The 19,600-nt window shown below is 39.5% G+C and overlaps 1 long non-coding RNA gene across 1 annotated transcript; it reads left to right on the top strand.

The window, feature by feature from the left end:
• The first annotated feature begins 11,081 nt into the window (after positions 1-11,081).
• On the top strand, positions 11,082-12,498 carry LOC111834595 (uncharacterized). Its single transcript, XR_002836043.1, has 2 exons — positions 11,082-11,375; positions 11,810-12,498. It is a non-coding gene; the product is annotated as an uncharacterized lncRNA (long non-coding RNA).
• Positions 12,499-19,600: the final 7,102 nt, after the last annotated feature.

Here is a 19,600-nt window from a genome sequence, read left to right as displayed (position 1 = left end):
TCGCCCCTCCAGAGGCCTCGTCGTGCGTGCAGCTGTCCTCTGCCAGCGACGAGCGGTTCATGCGGCATCCTCTCGCCTCGCAGCGTCTCTAAGTGTTGTGACTGCGAGCAGCTGACAGACTTGACGGTTCCTGTACTGTTCAAAACAAGACCCCCGCTTGGATGGCTTGTTGCAAATGCGTTTCATTTACAGAGATTTGTGTTTTTAATGGAACTCTGCTGGGAAATCTCATTGTTCAGTAAAATCACCTTAAATGCTCAGTCACAGGCACCATACGACAAGGGTCTCAGATGGATTTTCTGTAGGATCATATATGTTCTAATCTTTCATGATACCCCAGACAGTATCTAGTTTTTTGGCCCATACTTATTAAATCAACTTTGTAAAAAAAGAAAAAAAGTAAATGAAATGCACTATAAATTATAAGAAATATAGAATGCAGAATAATTAGTATTGTGATTATTGGAACAATAAGCTTGGGCCTCTATGGAATTAATTTATGTACATATAAAGACTGAGGATCAGAGGTGGCATGGTGGTGCAGTGGTGCAGTGGTCAGCACTGCTGCTTTGCACCTCTGGGACATGGGCTTCTCTGCCCACAGTGCAAAAACATGCTGGGATGAACTGGAGTTTCCAGAGTGCATGTGTGTGTGTGTGTGTGTGTGTGTGTGTGTGTGTGTGTGTGTGTGGAATGGTTGGCGCCCCCATTCTGGGTTTCCATCACTTGCCATGCCTAAATAAAAGGACGGGCTCCATACCCCTGTGACCATGAGTAACGTACAGAAACTGGATCAATGGACATGACAACAGAATACTGCTAGCAATTATTGGGGAAACTACTTGGTTGAGTGTTCAGTGGTTGGTAAAGGTGGCTTAGATGCAAAAAAGAAAATAATAATAAAAAATCTTGTAGCAGATGGCCTAGTGGGGACGCCCAGTTCTGGTGTGGAGTAATTAAAAAATTCCATAAGGTTGATAATTTAGGCAGTAGCTAAGTCAGTTCAGGTTCATGTGGTTTTGCTATAATATCACTGAAAAACTGTAAGGGGCCCTAGTACTGAGCCATGGGGAATCCTTTAGGACTGAGCCATGGGGAATCCCTTAGAACTTAATGACGTGACTCTCATTCATCATAGAGTGACTGTGTTACTTACTGCTTTTCACATTTTACATACAAATTTGCATTAAATTACAAATTAATAAATTTACTTAACATTTAGCAAAATAATGGGAAACAGAATTTTCAGGTTTCAGGTTGCTACCATAATTTCTGGCCATTTCATTGATCACACAGAAAAATGATACTGACATTCTAAAACCGAGTCAGTGTACATAAGGAGGATTTAAAGGGTACACTTTGAGCAGCCTTTCATTCATTCTTTGAAAACTCAAAAACAAACAATAACAAAAAAGCATTATTTAATAAAGCACTGAAAAAATAACCTCAAATTACATTTATATGTATAGTCATCTCTGATCCAGTAGCTGAGTTTTCAACAAAAATAGGTAACTTAAATTGACCTAATGGTAAATGGCCAGGTTAACAGAATGTGCTTTCATTGTAAACTATCCAAAAATGCCAAGATAAGATTAGAGAAGGTATACTTTATTGATCCTATGGGGAAATTCTTTGGAATTCAGCACCATTTTCTACTTCTGTTGACTATCTTTATATCTCTATGATGGCCAAAATAACAATCCAAAATTCTGATTTCACTTATTGAATTGTAATTATCTCCAGGGCAGCTGTCATTCTGTTACGCTCCAGGTAATGTTCATTTCTTGACTATATGCTGGCCTATGGCTTACAGACAGTATTTCTCATGTTGGCCAGAGCCGAATGAGGGGAAAAGATGAAACAGGAAAGTGAAGCTCAGGAAAGTGAAGAGAATGTAATTCATTTTTACTGACTATTCCTGCTTGGCAGCTTAGTCAACATATTCTACCGTCTAATAAAAAACGCCACCTGATAAAAACCTGACACTATTTCATTTCACACAAGGATCTAAGTGATAATACAGCCAATGTATATTATTTATGACTAATACTACAAATATCATCATATTATTCCATGATGGTATCATTTGTGTTTTGTGAGAGCTGAAGTTCAAATATCAGAGAACTATACAACAATACTGAAAGTAACAGCAGCAATCATCATCATCAACAGCAGCAATCATCATCATCAGCAAAGCTAAATAAATGCTAACACATCATACCTTGTTAAAGGCAGTAATGATTTTGTAATGTTTTTTTAATACTGATTGCCCTACTATCAATTATTTACTTAAATTTGTTCATCCACTGGAATTACCATATGTTTAAACATTGGTTTGGTTACTTCATTCTCCAATGTATACAGAATACAGGTAGATGAAAGAGAGATGAATTGTGAATTGAGGATGTAGTTAAACCTCTTACGAACAATTAAACGTAAAATGTAGTTTTGTAAAATTTGCATTATTTTTAACAAAATATTATGAAAATAATGCAGCCGCAGACAAAACATTGTTCCAAAAATGCAGCCACAGACTGCAAGACATTGCAGTTTTCATGAAGGTTGTCCTGTCCCCTACCACTGACCCTACATAGCGGACTCCTAAGATAAAAGTATGCTGCCCGTCCTGCAGGTTTCCTCCAGCTGGCTGTTTGTTTTCCCCTCCTCAGATCTGTCTGTCAACCACCTGCAGTCTGGAGCCAAATGCAGGAGCATCTCATCAGATCCAAATCCATGCCTTTGATTCTCTGTAGTAGATGACAGCCGTTGTCCACTGAATACTTAATGGAACGATTATGAAGTCAGTCAAACGGCGACACATTCCTGGCTTGTTCAAAATTAAAGCAAATTGAAATAATCCTGTGTGTGTTGAGGTATAACAATGTCCTCGGTGTACAATCATGTAAGTTGTGAATATATTAATGACTGTTTAAATGTATCTTTCTTCTATTTTTTTGAACATTAATTACTATATTTGCACCATCGACACAAAGCCAAAAGTGTCCATAGCTATTTATGCAGCAACAATATATATTTATGTTTTGAGATCAAATTAAACATCATTAGCAGAAACACGCAAACGCAGCAGGCCATGCAGTTTACATTATTCAATGTCATTATACAATGTTTTAAACAAAACAGTGATGTCATTTGGCTATAAAGGAGCTTCAGAAACAAAGGATACTTGCCTCTCTTGTCTAATGCTTCATGGTATCAAACAGCAAACAACTCACTGTATACTTTATTGGGTACCAAAAGTTTACCACTTTGAATGTCCACTTAATAGGACAAAATGTGCGTTTGTTGCCATCCTGCTAATTTTGCCAAGAAACGCAGTAATGCCATCACTATTTGGTTAAAATGATAATGGAACAGGTCTGGATTCTTTCAAGGGGAAATTGCTCTTAAGTGAGAACAAAATATATCTATTTGATGCGTGAAATGAGAGGAAAATCTGAATCAAACAAAAGGCGACACGTTTTAGTGATATGTTTGGTATAACGGCTGCCAAAAAAGGCAAAATCCGACCCAATCTGTAATGAATGGAATCACTGTTGTAATTGTTTAAAATTTGTAACAGAAATATGTTGACTAAATATATATAAAAAGAATCCATTCTCTTCCATTCAGTATTGACACGTTAAATTGTGTGAAACTCGTATTTGCTTTGATTCGATGTCATACATCTGAATAACTTAAATCAAAGACTATAGAGGTCATAGTGTAACCTTCACTCTACAGAACCTGAAAAGTAGTTCTGCTAGTCTGAATTTTACTGTTGCTTATTCCCTTCTGGTGCTCAAATACACGCCCGCACAAGAAATCTACACCAAATGGAAAGTTCTGGGAAAAGAATGCAATGCGATGTTTTGATCCATACACATACAAAAAAGCATATGAGCACAATGGGAAGCCAATCCGATCCTATTTGTTGAAACATATGGTAGCGTAAACCTCAGCTGTTGGCCAGCTGCTCATATTTAAATGTTGTTACAGGAAAGAAACATTTCCCTTCTCATGGGGTAGGAGATGGAGAATGAATCAGTCACAGGATCCATAACTATGATACATTTCATAGTATAAAGCCTGGGATGCACTAAGGCCGATTTTAAGGCGTCACACACCGTCGATGAGTCGATGAGAGTCGGCTGGTCCCCATCAGAGCATGTTCAATAGTCATCAAAGCTAGTCTGTGAAACTGAGCTCTCTGATTGGGCTGAATGTCCTGTCTGCATGTTCCAGGACAAATTTCACACTCAACAGCAGCCGATAGAAGCAGACCGTTCATCGGCCTTGGTTTGCCGCTGCTTTGGTGTGAACCCAGCTTTGGACATTGAAAACAGGCAAACAAGCTGGGATGGCACAAATAACCCATCAATTACCCATAAATTATTCCAAAACAGAGACCCCACCAATGGGTGCTGTAATTTTAGGAAGGTGGCTGTCATTTTTACGTAAAAAAGGAAAATAAATGGATGGATGGAGGGTTTTTTGTGTCTTGCAGTGATTACCAACACCTTCTACCTTCTTCCAAATATTTCTCCCTCATAGGGCTATGGGACACACACACACAGGCACACACACACACACACACACACACACACACACACACTTTATGGCCATATATTGCAAAAACAGATATCTCTCTTGACCACATTGATCAACACTGCCACAAAGACCAACAGTCATAGCTAACTGGGCAGTGTTTCCTCTTTATGATGTTTATTGTCTAGTATAACAATGATAGGGAGGCACTAGATCAAGCACAGGGGAATTAATTATGCCCAGTTCAGCCACTGTAAAGTTTAGAAGTTTATTGAGGATGAAGACAGGACAACTGCAAACTATGAAGGACAGTGTTAAATCAGGGGAATTATAGGTTTGATTAGCATCACCACTGCATTCTCCCTGGAAGCCTTCCGAGGAGACGGGACAGTGACTCTCCTGTCTTCGTTTTTTCATGCTTCACTCGACTGTTATTTCGGGAGCTGCCCACAAGGACTCAGAGCTGAGATGCGATAAAGTCTATTTGCCGGAAACAATGCGGAGCGACACAAAGGATTACAGATTTGCACTTGTTTCTTTTATGTGTAGCATTGGTGAAAACAGTTTTAATGCTGGCAAAAAACACAAAGTGAAGATGATTTTAGACACAGTAATTGAACCCTGGAGTACAAAAGAATCCTCAATATTTATTATTTAATACATTGAAAACTACACATAAAAGAAACTGGAAACAGAGTTGTATTAATTTATTTAATAAAGAACATTTTTGTGTAACAAATAAATAAATAAAATCCTGTTCAATAAGCTTACTGTGCTTTGCCAGATCCGTTTAATGGTCCAAGTCTGTTGCCTGGCTCACAAGCAGCAGACACTGTGCCAGCCAGCATTATTACTGTTGTTGATGGTGGATATTATGAAGTCCAAGAGCTTAATGATTTAGCCCCTGAGTTTGTGAGTCTGAGGCAGGGCTTGTGCAAAATTTGTTCCAAAATTCCCGCGGACGAGAGCATCGGGAAACAAGGAATATAAATAAAATAAGACAATATGAAAAATGGACCTATAACGTTGGTAGCTGTCACTGAAAACTAAAGTAATCCAATTACATTTATAAAATCTATTCACCATGCAACCTTGACAATTAGTAGTGTTGGCTGGTGTTGCAGTAGCAGTCATATGCATTGTATCTAAAAGTCAGGTAATTGTATAAAGGATAAATCACCGGATTCAGTTCTGCTCGGACTCACCACATGCACAGAGGCTATGTTCAGTTGCATATTCTGAGCATGTAGTGCTGTGATCCCATATGCATGTTTGTCTGTAAGGGTTATACATGTGCACAACCATGTGTAACAATCGAGAAAGCACAAGATAACATGGCAGATAATAGAACGTTTTGCTCTAGAACCCAGACCTAGGGTGGAATTTAAAGCAGAAATATAGGAGAGGAGTGGCGTAGAATCCTAACAGTACTTACATGTTTTTGTATAGTGAATAGTAAAAATGTTGTAACAGAAAGATATCAATATTTATGTGGGCATTAAAAATATGATGAGTCTCGTCTTGTCATGAAACAAGACTTTTTTCTTTATTTTAAAGCTGTAACTCATGGCAGGAGTCTGACAATAGTGGGAAGCTGTTTCCAATTTAAATTTTTTTTCTTTTTGACATTGGAACACTTTAGAAAATCACTTCCAAAATGACACCATGTGCTTACCCTTCACTTTCACACCCAATCACGCCTTGAAGATCTATCCTCATCCCTCTTATCTCCAACCTCTTTGTCCCAAGTGGGATTTGAAGCAGTTACAATTTTCTTCGTCCTTGAATGGGCCTCCTGCAAGTTTTATCAACCTATCCTGCACATAATAAAAAAAGGGTTTGATTAATTTTAAATTTCTCCATGCAGCTATTAATTCCGTGCACATTTGTCATAGGAAACAGTTAATCTCTGTAGCCCTGTTATCAATTACTATAACGCTTCATTATTCAGACACAAGAAATTATGAAAATAATGGACAATAGACAAATGAAAGCCTGGGAAATGCAACATACCAATCAGGCCAAATGTATCTCTCATTCGTGACACAAAAAATAATGTCAGCGTGACTCCTGTTCTCTGCCAAGCTACGCCTAAAACCCTAATGCTGTGAGCCTGTCCACTACTTTCCAGCTACATGCCCAAGTATACTCATATTAACTATCCAAGATTTTTTTCTCGGTAGCACATATTAGTGTAATTAGTGTAATCGTCATACTAGGAAGGGCTCAATACAATAATGAGAATTCATGAGGCATGCGGGGTCATGTTTCCTCTTAAATGTAATTAAAATTGTGCCCATTTAAACTCGATGAAACCCCCTACGGGAAAAGCCTTTTTTATGCTTAGGTTACATTATTCCATCGCTTGGCAGACACTCTTATCCTAGACAACTTACAGCACAGAGCTTGTTGCCGTTTCTACATTTTTTCAAACAGCGCGACATTCTGTTCTCTAGCCAGACATGCGGCCGACTGTTTATGTTCCATTGCAATAGCGGCAGCAGCTTGGCTGGGGGCTGTGTGGGAGTGGAGCGAGTTTGCTGGGGATTATATGTACACTGTTGCTAGCATGAGGGTGGGCTCTGTGTCTCTGTGATAGCACTGCAGCCATATACCCCTGGGGTGTCTCTGATTCCTGGCCTTGTCTCCCTCTAATGTGAAATTTTCATGTTCTCCCCATGTTTGCTGGGGATTATGCTAACTTGCTACTGTAGTCCAAAAATGAGTAACACTTTACTTAAAGCACCAATGTATTTTGCATTATAGATACCTTCATAATGCATTATAATGCATTGATAGAACATTACACACATAAGCTATAACTATTTATAAGAACGGCATAACACATTATAGCAATATTTATTGTGCATTATGAACGCTCTCATCTATAATGCATTAAAAATACCTTCATAATGCATTATAATGGCTTCTACTGACCATAATAATGCATTATAAAGGTATAGATGAGAGCTTCATAGAGCATTCAGAATGCATAAACATGCCTATAATGTGTTATCCCTTTTTATAAATAGTTATAGCCATATTTATAATACTGTATCAATGAATGATTTTTCATTATGAAGGTATCTATAATGCATTATGATGACCGCATTATGTAAAGTGTTATCCAAAAATGGTAAATTGCCGTCTCTAAGCTGCTGATGTTGTGCACGAGTTTGTGCCATGTGACGGGGCAGCCGCCCACCCAGCGTGTTCCCCGCTTCAGGCCATGTGCTTCCTGCTGGAGGCTTGAGGCTAATTGTGACCCTCTACTAAAATAGAACTTGAAGGTGGTTTATGGCACGTGACCATCATTGTAGCCTAGCTGGTAATTTGATTCATTATCCTGATAGGGCTAATAAGTAGGGCCAGATTTGTGAGTGTGGGAGTTTTCTGTCAAGGACTGAACATCTTACAAGCTGAACACCTTACATATAACACTATATTCCTTTATGCCTTCGTTTATTTTACTGGAATTCCGTCTGTTTATGGTTTTCTAAGATCCTTCCTGGGTTTTCGTTTGCTTAAGCCCTGCCTGTATAGCAGTTTTAGTTGTCAGTACCCATAATCTCATCTTTTTGTTAATTTCTAGTAATTTCTCTGTTCTCTGTGGCTTATCTTCAATGTCATACTGCTGACTTTTGCCACAGTTGCTTATTTCTGGATATTGTCTAGGATTTTGAAATTTCGTCTTGCCAGAATTCAATAAGAACTTCAGTATAAAAACAAACACAGTTATTAAATCTAATTTGGTCATCCTCGATTAATACTTTGAGTGCACAGAATAGCCGGTATAATTTTTGCACTTTGATGTGCAGAACCTGACTTACAGCATGCTTATTTCAGCAAACTTTCAGTCGCTCCTTTAAAGTCTCCCAAGGCTCTCAGCTGAGTTTTTTCTATTCAGTCTTCCTTTGTAATTTTAGTATAAACATGTTAGACACTTTCTTATAAATGACACTCATGACATTCAGTTGTTAGGAGGTCAAATGGCAACATTCACATTAACATAAATCAGCATATTGCTATTAAAAATTCCGTGGTTAAAAAGGCTTTCCCATCAGTGCAGGTTATGACTGCTCCCAACTCACTCATTTTAATTGACCTTTTGTTCATCTGACCCCATTTTATTCCCCATGATAACAAGAGAGCCACAAGCAAGAATATATTGACAGGGAAACCTGGATTTCAAAGACAGTTTTTTTTTTCTTCAGGAAGCACAGAGGAAAACCTCAAAGATCTTTGCCCTGACGGTTCCTTGAGGCCTTGCGAAGAGGCCGTGCAAGCAAGCAGACAGGCGATCTAAAAGGAAACGCTGCATAGCTACATGCACCCCTGCATCGTGGCACTTGTCCATCCTATGAACCGTCTGCTTTATGATGCCAATCGTGCAGCGAATAGGAATTCAGTGCACGATGGATGTTGTCAGTCATGTCATGGTTACTGAAAAGCTAAGATTTCCCATGAGTTACTGGATTTAGGATACAATACACTGGAATGACTTTATTATAGGACAAAAGAGAGCCCTTTACTGGATAATTCTCATCTCCTTTTATGAAAATCCACTCCTTTTACTCATCTTTAAAATAAGAAATTAACCTTCTAACATCTCCAAAAATGTTATGACAGCTCTGATCATTGTACTAAGTGTAGAGTGTGAAGGTGAAACAGCTCCTTGGTATTAGAGTATGCTAATTCTTTTTAAAGCATCTATTAAACGAAGATATTATAATGAAAAAAAAAAACGGTTTGTGTACAAGATGTTCTGGAAGACACCGTCAATGTTAAGCATAAATGGTTAATCATGTAACAAATAAATGAAAAGATTCAAATGTTAGTGCAGTTGATGTTGAGACGCATCTTTCCTGGTCTCTTTGTTTCATAGTCTAAGTGAATATATATACAATGTCAAAATGGTGTATTCAGCTTTGCACAGTGTTTAAGTCTCTTTACATGGATTCCTCAGTGAATGATAGCCATTGCTGTTAGCGAGGCACACAGGATAAGTGGCCGTTTATGGATGTCATAAAACGTTTAGGAGCTCCGTGATGTATTTAGTTCTGTCTATATTCTAGCGCCCACCAGTTGTCGTGGTGATATGTGGATTGTGTCCCTGCTGTCAGAAGTACATTCTGCTTTGGATATTCTTAGGAACTGTCGTTTTAGTCCAGACATGATTGTACTGGCGTCAGTTTATGTATAGGATGGCTGGGTTTGGGCTCCATTTAGCCCCGCCTACCTTAGGTAGGCTGCCCTGGGAAGGCTACTCCTCATCCTCCCATTAATCTGTGTGCGATTACTGTCCCTGGTGCTGAATCCCGCTTCATTGTCCTCCTGGCCCTCCAGATCCTGTCCTGATTGACAGCACGTTGCCCTCACTGCCTCAGTGAATAAAAGGGCTTTTCTGAAACAGCAGCGCAGGCTGATTATGAGCAAGGGTTAGCATATTGCACATTGTGCTGCCTTGTGGGAAGGGCTATATATCAAACAGGGCGTTTCACTTGATTGCTGAATAAGTAGTACCCTCTGACACGACATGCAGCTCCAGAATACTATCCAATCACTGCCACTGTTCATTTAAATGAGGCAATTGGCCAGAAGCAATGTGACGGAGAGGTGAATGTTGCAGTCTGGCAGGTATAGACTGCTTTACGGACAATTAAGGGACAATGAAGTCCAAAAGTACAGATGAAGAAAATGATGAGAAGTGGCCAATTCACAAGTTTTTAAAATATGGACATACCTTTTAAAATGTGCTTATGTAATGTAAGGAATATACAGGGTGAGCCAAAAGTAGGTATGCAGTCTCTGTTTTATGAAGTAACGATTCTGTTTTACAAAGTAAAGCTTTTATTTTAGAGTTATTTTTAGTAGGTATAGAGCAGGGGTCTCCACACTTTTTCACCTTGCGAGCTACTTATAAATGACCAAATCAAAATGATCTACCTACTATAAAAATGCAAAACATATATTATTTATAAATATATTGAGTATTCTTTATTATTATTATTTTCCCTTTGGGATAAATAAAGTATTTTTTGTTTGAATTTGAATTTAATCTACAATATATGCTGGTGTACCTTGCATAACTGCACAATACAACTCTGTACATTTTTGGGATTTTATTTCCTTCACCTTTCTCTTTTTCAGCTCGCTTTTCGTTGGGAAGTTAATGTCGTAGTTTTTGTGAACAGTCCGAAAATGCCGCTCCACATTTCCTTTCTTCGGATTAGCAACGGTAGACTGACAGATGAGGCAAACGCATTTCGAATATGATATGGGGAATAAAACCAGTCCTCCTCCCATTCTGTAGGGAAGTGGTAGGTTTTTGGCTTCTTACTTGGTCCAGCTCCCCCATTCATTTTTATACCCTTTCTTAAGTTTAGTAGAAATAAACTGGACGCTAACTAGGCAACTCGGTAGCTTGCTAGAGTTTTGCAGCCGCTGGCGCGGTTGAACGCGTCATCCATCCTCTATTTTTTTTATGCCATACGATCTACCCAGACTACCTTTGCGATCGACTAGTAGATCGCGATCGACGTATTGGGTACCTCTGGTGTAGAGTGTTGGATCGGGCAACGTGGCAGCATTGACCAGCTCCCTGTCCTGACATCCATGGACTTTATTTTATGGGTGTAGTAAAGGAGAAGGTTTTTGAGAGGAAGCCCCACATAGTGAAGAAATTGAAGTAGTTCATCTCGCGTGCATTTGTCGGCACTGATGCTAACTTTCGTGTGCTAAAGTGTGTCACAGTGCCAAGGACAGGCTGCAGTAATGTATCAACGCTGACGGAGGACATTTCTAATGCCTAAGAGTCTAAACCTGACCCAGTGAGTAATGTAAGATAAAAACTGCATACCTACTTTTGCAAAATAGAACCTTTACTTACTTTAAATATAAACTGTATACTTACGTTTGGCTCACCTTGCATTTTAGAAGAATACTGAGAGAAATACAATGGGCAGATCACTGATACATCATCCCAAGATTTTAAAATAATTTTAAAATTGTTTAAGAATGCAGTTTTCTGCAATTAATTAGGTTCTGGCTACCACCTTCAACTCTGAGACATATTCCAAAAACAACAACAACAACAACAAAAAAAAATCTATTTATTCCAAGTGTTTATCATAATGCTTATATGGGCATGCACTGAAAACTGAACCATATTATAGTGCGTGACTCTGCTGTAATCATGCATTAATTATGTTTATTGTAATGTGGTTTTAAAGGCTGAGCTCTTAATCTGCATTTTTCCATCTAGCCTTACTCCTGTGCGAGGACTTAACAAGGCAGAGGGCAGACCTGCTAAGATCCCTTCACCCACGGATTAAGCTGCTTGACAGACACTTTGCTCTTCCTTAAAATAAGATCAGTGGTAGCTGCTTCTTGCCGCTGCACAAGCACTTCATCCTAGTAGCTTTTCTATATTGGCATTATAGAAATTATGGCTTAATACCATTTAAGGTCTGAATGGATGAGGTGGGTGCAGGTGCCTTGTTGTCCCCCTCCAGCATCTAGCAGTGCTTTTCAAATATGAAGAACATATTTTTTAAAGTCTAAAAATAGGCCTAACTGACCTCGTTGGTGGACCCTAAGCCCCCCCACAGGACCTGAGCTTGCAGTTAATATCATTCGCACATTTCCTGGTTATTCACAAGCAAGATGGGGTCTGTGAGGCGTTCTGGCCTCAGCCCGGCTTTGACAGGAAATTACTTGGGGATTCCAATTAGTATGCAAATGGAATAAATATTTAACAAGAAAGCAAACGGGTTGCATTGGATTAATGCTGGCCAGGAAAGTATTCCCAAAGGTTATAACTATTCCAGGAAGAGTAATGCTTCTGATAGGTCAGTGGGGGCTGGGGTATTCGAGTATTCTGACAAAATAACAACTCATTGTAGAATAATTTACTCTGAGTGACTATGCATTAAAACCCAAATATGTTCTCAACGTTTGTGTCTCTCCTTATTATAGTATATAAAAAAATGCTAACAGGTTGTGTGTTGTGCAAAGATACAATTTTACTGCCTGATCTTATGCTAAGTCAATATACATAAAACTTGTAAAATATTAATGTTATTAGATAAACTATTACCAGCTATAGTGGTAGAATAATGCTCGTAATCTTCATCTGCATGAGAAATGCCCATTATCTACAGACATCATCTCATTATGTGTGTTTTAGGAGTTAGTCTCATTTGGGATGGCTGAAAGAGGATTGCAGCGACTTCACCAGATCAGACAATATTCACAAGCAGAGGCTACAGACCAGAAGAATCCGACAAAACCCAAGGAGGCAGATTGCAGATAAACCTTCGGACAGCCAGAGTAAATGAGGAAGTACTTTTCAAAAGGACCCACCGGGAAACGCTTAATGACTTTAAACCCCGCTTATATCCGTGGAAAAGATTATTGTCGGACAGCTGAAGAGTCATCGCGCCTTGACTGTAATCCTCTTGTGACCTTTTTTCCCTTTAACCGCGGTCACCTAAGGGGATGAAGCTGAAAGCACAAACAGGCCATTGTAATGGGATTAAGCACTTCACTGAGATGGAGAAGAAGAGGATGAACAACAGCCTGTCCTTTATCCCAAAGTCTTACTCAAATTAAGCAACAGCGTTATGTCGCAGAAACATATCAGTACTTATGTGCTACCCTGCTTAACTCTCAGTCCCTGCATTTCCATTACAAGTTGCCAGTTGACAAGTATAAATGCTTAAATTAAAGTCAGACAGCTAGATATCAATATCCATGAATGTAGCTTGTATGTTACTGGACACAATTTGAAGACACAATTTATTTACATAAAAAACATATTATTGCTCCATCCATCCATCCATCCATCCATTTTCTTTTACTCACTTGTCCTATTCATGGTGTCAGGGGTCTGGAGCCCATCCTAGGGGCCATGGGCATAAGGCAGGAAACAACCCAGGATGGGGCGCCAACCATATTATTATCATTCCTAATATTAAACTACAGTTGAATGAAATTTGAAATACTGGCACATGATTTGCTGTAATGTTCTTCTTATTCTGCAAATCCGTAGACTAGTTATTTTGTAATTATAGTAACGGTGAATTTGGCAGCAGTATTTATCATGGTTTTTTTAAACTGCATATAATGCTTAGTGGATACTGTGGTAATGTACAAATAAACAGGGTCAGTAACATAGTAAGAACCACAGTTGTAGCTCCAGCCCTGAAAATGGTCCCGCAAGCTTGGACACTATGAATCCTCCACGGCACATAGATGGTTGCCTATATGGGGGATAAAAAACAAGGCAGGTCATCTTAATACCAGAAAAGGCTGTCAGAATCCCAGAGTAAAAGGTGTTCAATGGACAGTATGCTGAACACTAGCAAAAATAGGGGGGTTATTAATTTACACAATGATGATGCTTTACAGGGAAAAACCCCATGTGCTCCTATCTCCATTCGCCAGTCTCATTGTAGCTCAACTTTTGGAGGAACTGACAAAAAAAAAAAAAGCTGCAGGAATGTAAAGCTACGTAATTTCCCAGGTTTGCTGAATAAACACAAATATTGTTTACTAACTTCCTAAAGTAGACTGCATTGGCAGACTGACTCATAATGCAGTTAAAGGAATTTATTTTGATTCCCATGTTGTTTGTCCCCTGCCTAGTGCCCTAAGCATCCTGGGAGAGGGTCCAGGTCCCACTGCTAGGGATAAGAATTTGGAAGATGGACAAATGCATATGCGTACATGTGGGCCTCAGAGGAGAATTTCTGATTACTTTTCATATTAAAATGGTATAGACTATAGAGACTTGCTTTCAGTTGAATGTTGTCGGATTTTTTGCGTTACTGTTTTGGGAGCTGTGTTTATGATCATATACAATGTCCAACTGCTAGTCAAAACATCTTAAACAGATTCTTTAGCTAACAAAGTAACCACAAATCATTTAAGTCAGCCTGGATTTAAATTCTTTTTTCCTGTTCTTTTACCATAAACAGAAGCACATTAAAGCGGTTATTTTACTGACAGCCAACTGCAGCAAATATAGATTTCACTTCTTTCTTTGAAACGGCAAAAAATCCACAGATTTTAGTTTTAATTTAAGCCCATTACAGACTTGATTCCACTTTGCTATCGATCTGTGGTCTTTACCCACGATCCTTTGGGGCAGTGGCATGCCCAGGATTTCCAACATGCCTTAAAGCTGGTAACAGCTTCACTGCAGATTTAATAGCCTAAATTATGTCAATTCAGTTAGCACAGTAATTAGCCCAGTGAAGTGTTTAAGGGCTTGGGTAGCCTTAGAAGTGTCTCGCAGTGCAGCCTACTGTAACTAGGCTTACGCTACTCACAGAAAGTCTTGGGGCACTTGTTTAATTCTATAAAAATATTCAAAATTAATTGGTTTCATAACAAACGTCCATTGACAAGCAATGTTTAAGATATCTGCACATATCTTCTGCACAGACATGTTCCTTTAATTTAGTGTCATATTTCTTTTTTTCGACTGACTCATTCAGTTCTGTTCCTGCCATTTTCTTATTAACTGCAGCTGCAGTCACTGGCTGCCAAAGGGACACCGTATGGAAATCTTTGGTGTTTTATGTTATTGTAAAGGTGTTACTAATTAAAAAGCAGCCAACGAGACTATCAATGAACAATGTTGTTTTAACTCAGAAGAGTATTTTAGAACTATTATTTGGATTTCAATTTATTAGTAATTGAAATTAATGTTTTACTTAAAACTGTTGGTTGTTTCTAATGTCATATATATTTACTATATATATATATATATATATATATACATATATATATATGTATGAATAAAGTAATGATTTTTATTGTAAAACTAATAAATGTGCAATATTTTTACTGAATTAAGCAAGCATCCCAATACTTCCTGTGAGCATTGTATCTAGCGTTACATTTAAGCATAGCTTGCACAAGCAGGAATTCACTCGAGTGAGATACTGCCGTGGTCTTCATCCTCTAAAATTCAGGAAAACATGCATTTCCACCATTAGTGAAATAATGAGGAAATAAAAACTGATCTGCCGCTTTGGTCTTGGTCCTGCGTTCATTGGCAGAGTGGAGAGCCCCCCCCCCCTCCCCCGTTACTGTGACTGACAGTCGGACCCGCTGGGTAAACAGTGCTTTGGCAGGATCCCGTCATTCGACTGTCGGCACTGTTTGCATGAAGGCCCAGAGATGAGGGCTCAGCGTTACTATTGAAACCTTCTGGCCGGCGTGTCTGATGGATCTGCTGACAGGTCATTAGGCGTCGCTGTTATGATCGAATCGGGGCTCACCCGCGTTATGCAAAGCTTTTAAAATTAGAGGAATCATGAACAGTCGCCAGCCAAAAAAGACTTTTAAATATTAAATAATTCTATTTAGAAACAAATTACTTATGCATGTAACACTACTGCTTGTAGATCATCGATCCATTTTCTGTAGCCGCTTGCCCTATTCATGGTCCGGAGCCTACAGGTGGAAGACAGGGAACAACCCAGGATGGGGCACCGCCCCTCAGAGGGCACACTCACACACCTATGGGCAATTTGGTAATGCCAGTTAACTTCAGCGTGTTTTCGCATTATGGGAGGAAACAAAAGTACCCGGTGGAAACCCCACAACAACACACAGAGAATATATGATGGAGCCAAGGCAGAGACTCAAACCCAGGGCGCAGAGACGTGAACCACCCGCCGTGCCACCCTTCTGAACTTGCATGCAGGCTCCAGTATATTTTTAAGACCAATGTATTTAACCACGTAAGCTTATAAGATAATGATCTGATCACTGTCCTCCGCCCCCTGGTGTGTGATTACTGATTAATTAATTGAGATGGAGATAAGATGATATAAGAAAGTAATGGTGCCAGTGGTGAAGGTCACTGTGAGCCCTGCAGAGGTAACATGAAATGTCCATTTTTGGTTTGGGGTTGATGTTTGATGGTAATAGAAACAACTGTATCGATTAGAGTATGAGCAGCGGTAATGGTGCAAAAAGCTGTAATATTTCAAATCAGTTGGGACACAAGCCGGTTAATGTCCTAGGGCAGGGTTCTTCAACTCTGGACCTCGATTCCAAATCCAGGCCGTGTTTTCAGTTCTCCCAGGTAGTTGTTTAATAATTACTGATTCTGATTGGCCAGAGGCTTCACGCCTGACTGACAGGTAAAGGAAGGCTGGAAAACCAGCAGTGCTCGGACCTCGAGGACCGTGAGTTGAATAACCCTGTTCTAGGGGGACTCCATATTATCAAGGTATTCAGCCATTTTCTGTAACCCCTTGTCCCATTCAGGGTCACAGGCGGTCTGAAGTCTATTCCGGAAGCTACAGGGCAGGGAAAAACCCAGGATGGGGTGCCAACCCATCGCAGGGCACACTCACACACCATTCAGACCTATGGGTAAGCAGGTAACTCCAGTTAACCACACCATATTTTAGGAAGGAAACTCCATGACAACATGCAAACATACATGGAGCCATGGCAGAAACTCGAACCCAGGTCCCAAAGGTATGAGAAAACAGCATGAACCACTGGTCCACCCTTTCATATGATGCTAGGTTTAAATTATTCCAATTAAAAGACAGTTTCGATAAAGCATGATCTGAGAGAATAAATGTAAAATATTTGAAAGATTTTTTCATTCAAGAAACATTGGTAACACTTTATACTGGTCAACAAATAAGCATATATTAATAAATGAACTAATGCCACATTAACCATGAGTTAATTAGTAATTAATAGAATATTGTCTATTGCTCTGTTGCTTTACCTAAAGATGGTGGTGGTGGCCTAGTGGTAGGATACTCGCCGCTGGACCAAGAGGTGATGGGTGATCAGCTGCAGGTGCAAAAACAGTCTCAGAGCAGTTCCATACAGAAACGTCTGCTTTAAGTCAACTGTCCACAACAGCCACCAACACAAAAAAACAGGCAATTTTGGCTTCTCATTGACATACCCATGATCTGTATTGCTACATTCTCAGTTACACATATTTTATTTTTATGGTAAAACAACAGAGCAATAAACAATATTATATTAATTACTAATTAGAAATGTGTTAGTAGGTGAAAGACATTTAGTAATGCTTAATCTTGTATGACTTCATTGCGTGTTAAGGTGCATGCTTCAGGATTGCCTGATGTGTACATTGTTAATAAATGCATTAACTCATGATTACTTTGGCATTAGTTCATTTATTAATATATTGTTGACCAGTATTGTAAAGTGTTACCGAAACATTTCCCATTCAGGAAACATTTTTTCGTTCAAGAAACATTACTCAAACAGTATTCCTTACAGTTTCTACAGTAATTATCAGTCGTTGAAAGCATGGAAAAAAACACCAAGATATTGTTTTCTGAAAATCTGGCTTTATAAATTATTTGTTTAGTAAAATTCCAGCCTATTCTGGCTACCACTGGCTGTTTCCCTTCAGCTCTGCAAATGCCGAATCTGATAGCAGCTGAATGACAGGTCCAATGGAAGCCTGGTATATTGCATTCACAGCATGTGGTCTTCCTTCAAAACAAAGATCATCACCTGCCTTTGCTCACACTGGGATTTCTCCACTAGGGGAGGTTGCCATGACACCACCTCTTCTCAGAATTACACATTCCTCAGCACACAAGGAAACCTGCTGAAGTTTTTTTTTGTGATCGCACAACTTGCTTGCTCCCTGTACTTATTTTCTTTCGTTCTAGTGTTTTTTTTTTTTTTTACCTCATTTCTATTACGTTTATAAAGTATTGCATCATTCTTCCTGTACACCAAAGTCACTTTCCTCCTCCCAAAAGACAATAAACTGAAATTTTAGCACAGATATTTATAGTCTGCCATAAAATTGGCAACATTGATGGCACACTCAGCCACTCAATATACTGGAAACAGGCTTGCTTGAGCAATGGCAGCCCTCTCAAACATACAAGCGGCGCCTCATACTGCATGTAGATTTATGGGATACTGGCAGAAAGCAGTATTTGCTGTTTCTGATGCACTTAAAAAATGAAAACATGGCATGTTTACCACTCGAGCAGCAATAATATCTCACTATTTATTAAAAAGTGAAAAATTCTGATTCATTTTCAGCTTGACTTCTGTGAGGTCTGTTTTTAAGTTTTTCAGCTGGGAAATGCATACTTTTCTTGGCATGGCTCCATAGCGCCCCCTCTGGCTGCCATTTCTTCTGTCAGAAGATGGGCTGTGGCTCAGAAGGTGCATTTCGCTCATCTTATCCCTCGCAGTGCGTCAGCTGTTTAGAGCCTCCGTGTCATCGTTCCGGCACCCCCGCCATCAGCTGCCTCCCTGGCATCTGCCGGGTGCCTTCCAGTGGGGAATTTGGGGATCCTGACTCCTCCTGCGATGCCCCCCCCTCGCCCCCTTCACACCGTGACGGCTGTCGGCCGATGGCTGTTCACTACCTGCTGGGGGATTTCATTGTCTACCCCCCCCCCCTTACAAAACTCAGCCGCTCTTCTGATGTGTGACATTTCAAGTATCACTGCCAAGCATTTTCAGCATTGATTTATCTTTGCTGTTTTCAGGTGATGCATTTCTCACAAATACTGATACTACTACTCTTACCAAAAATTTTATTACAGAAAGCACTAGTAACTACTATTGTTATTTTTTAAAGTTTAGTTTATATAATGTCTGTTTTGTGTAGTATATCACTAAAATAAACCCAGTGATACAGTAGCTATTTTAATGCAGTTATTTATATAAACAGATCAATGGTGCAAAATCAATGCCTTCTGGAACATAAACCCGTGATCTTTACGTCACATGGTCAAGAAGCTTAGAGGCAGCAGATAAAGGACTGTTCATATTGAGTTTGATGTCTCTCACTCTTGATTCTTTGGGCTTCGGCAGCCAGAAAGGTTGTGCTCCCAAACAGACTGTCAAATGTCACGCATTGTGCGAACCGCCTGCTGTATTCAGAACCGGCATTCATTATCCTGTAAGGCAGTGCACGTCCATGACAGGGCGTCCGTTTCTGAGGCTGACTGATACGACGGGTCTTGGGGTGGAAAAGACAAGTATTTTCATTCATTCAGATAAA

Source organism: Paramormyrops kingsleyae, chromosome 16 (assembly GCF_048594095.1).
Source record: "Paramormyrops kingsleyae isolate MSU_618 chromosome 16, PKINGS_0.4, whole genome shotgun sequence".
Taxonomy (NCBI): Eukaryota; Metazoa; Chordata; class Actinopteri; order Osteoglossiformes; family Mormyridae; genus Paramormyrops; species Paramormyrops kingsleyae.
The sequence above is the reverse complement of the archived record's forward strand: the minus strand, read 5'-3'. Positions and strand labels throughout refer to the sequence as shown.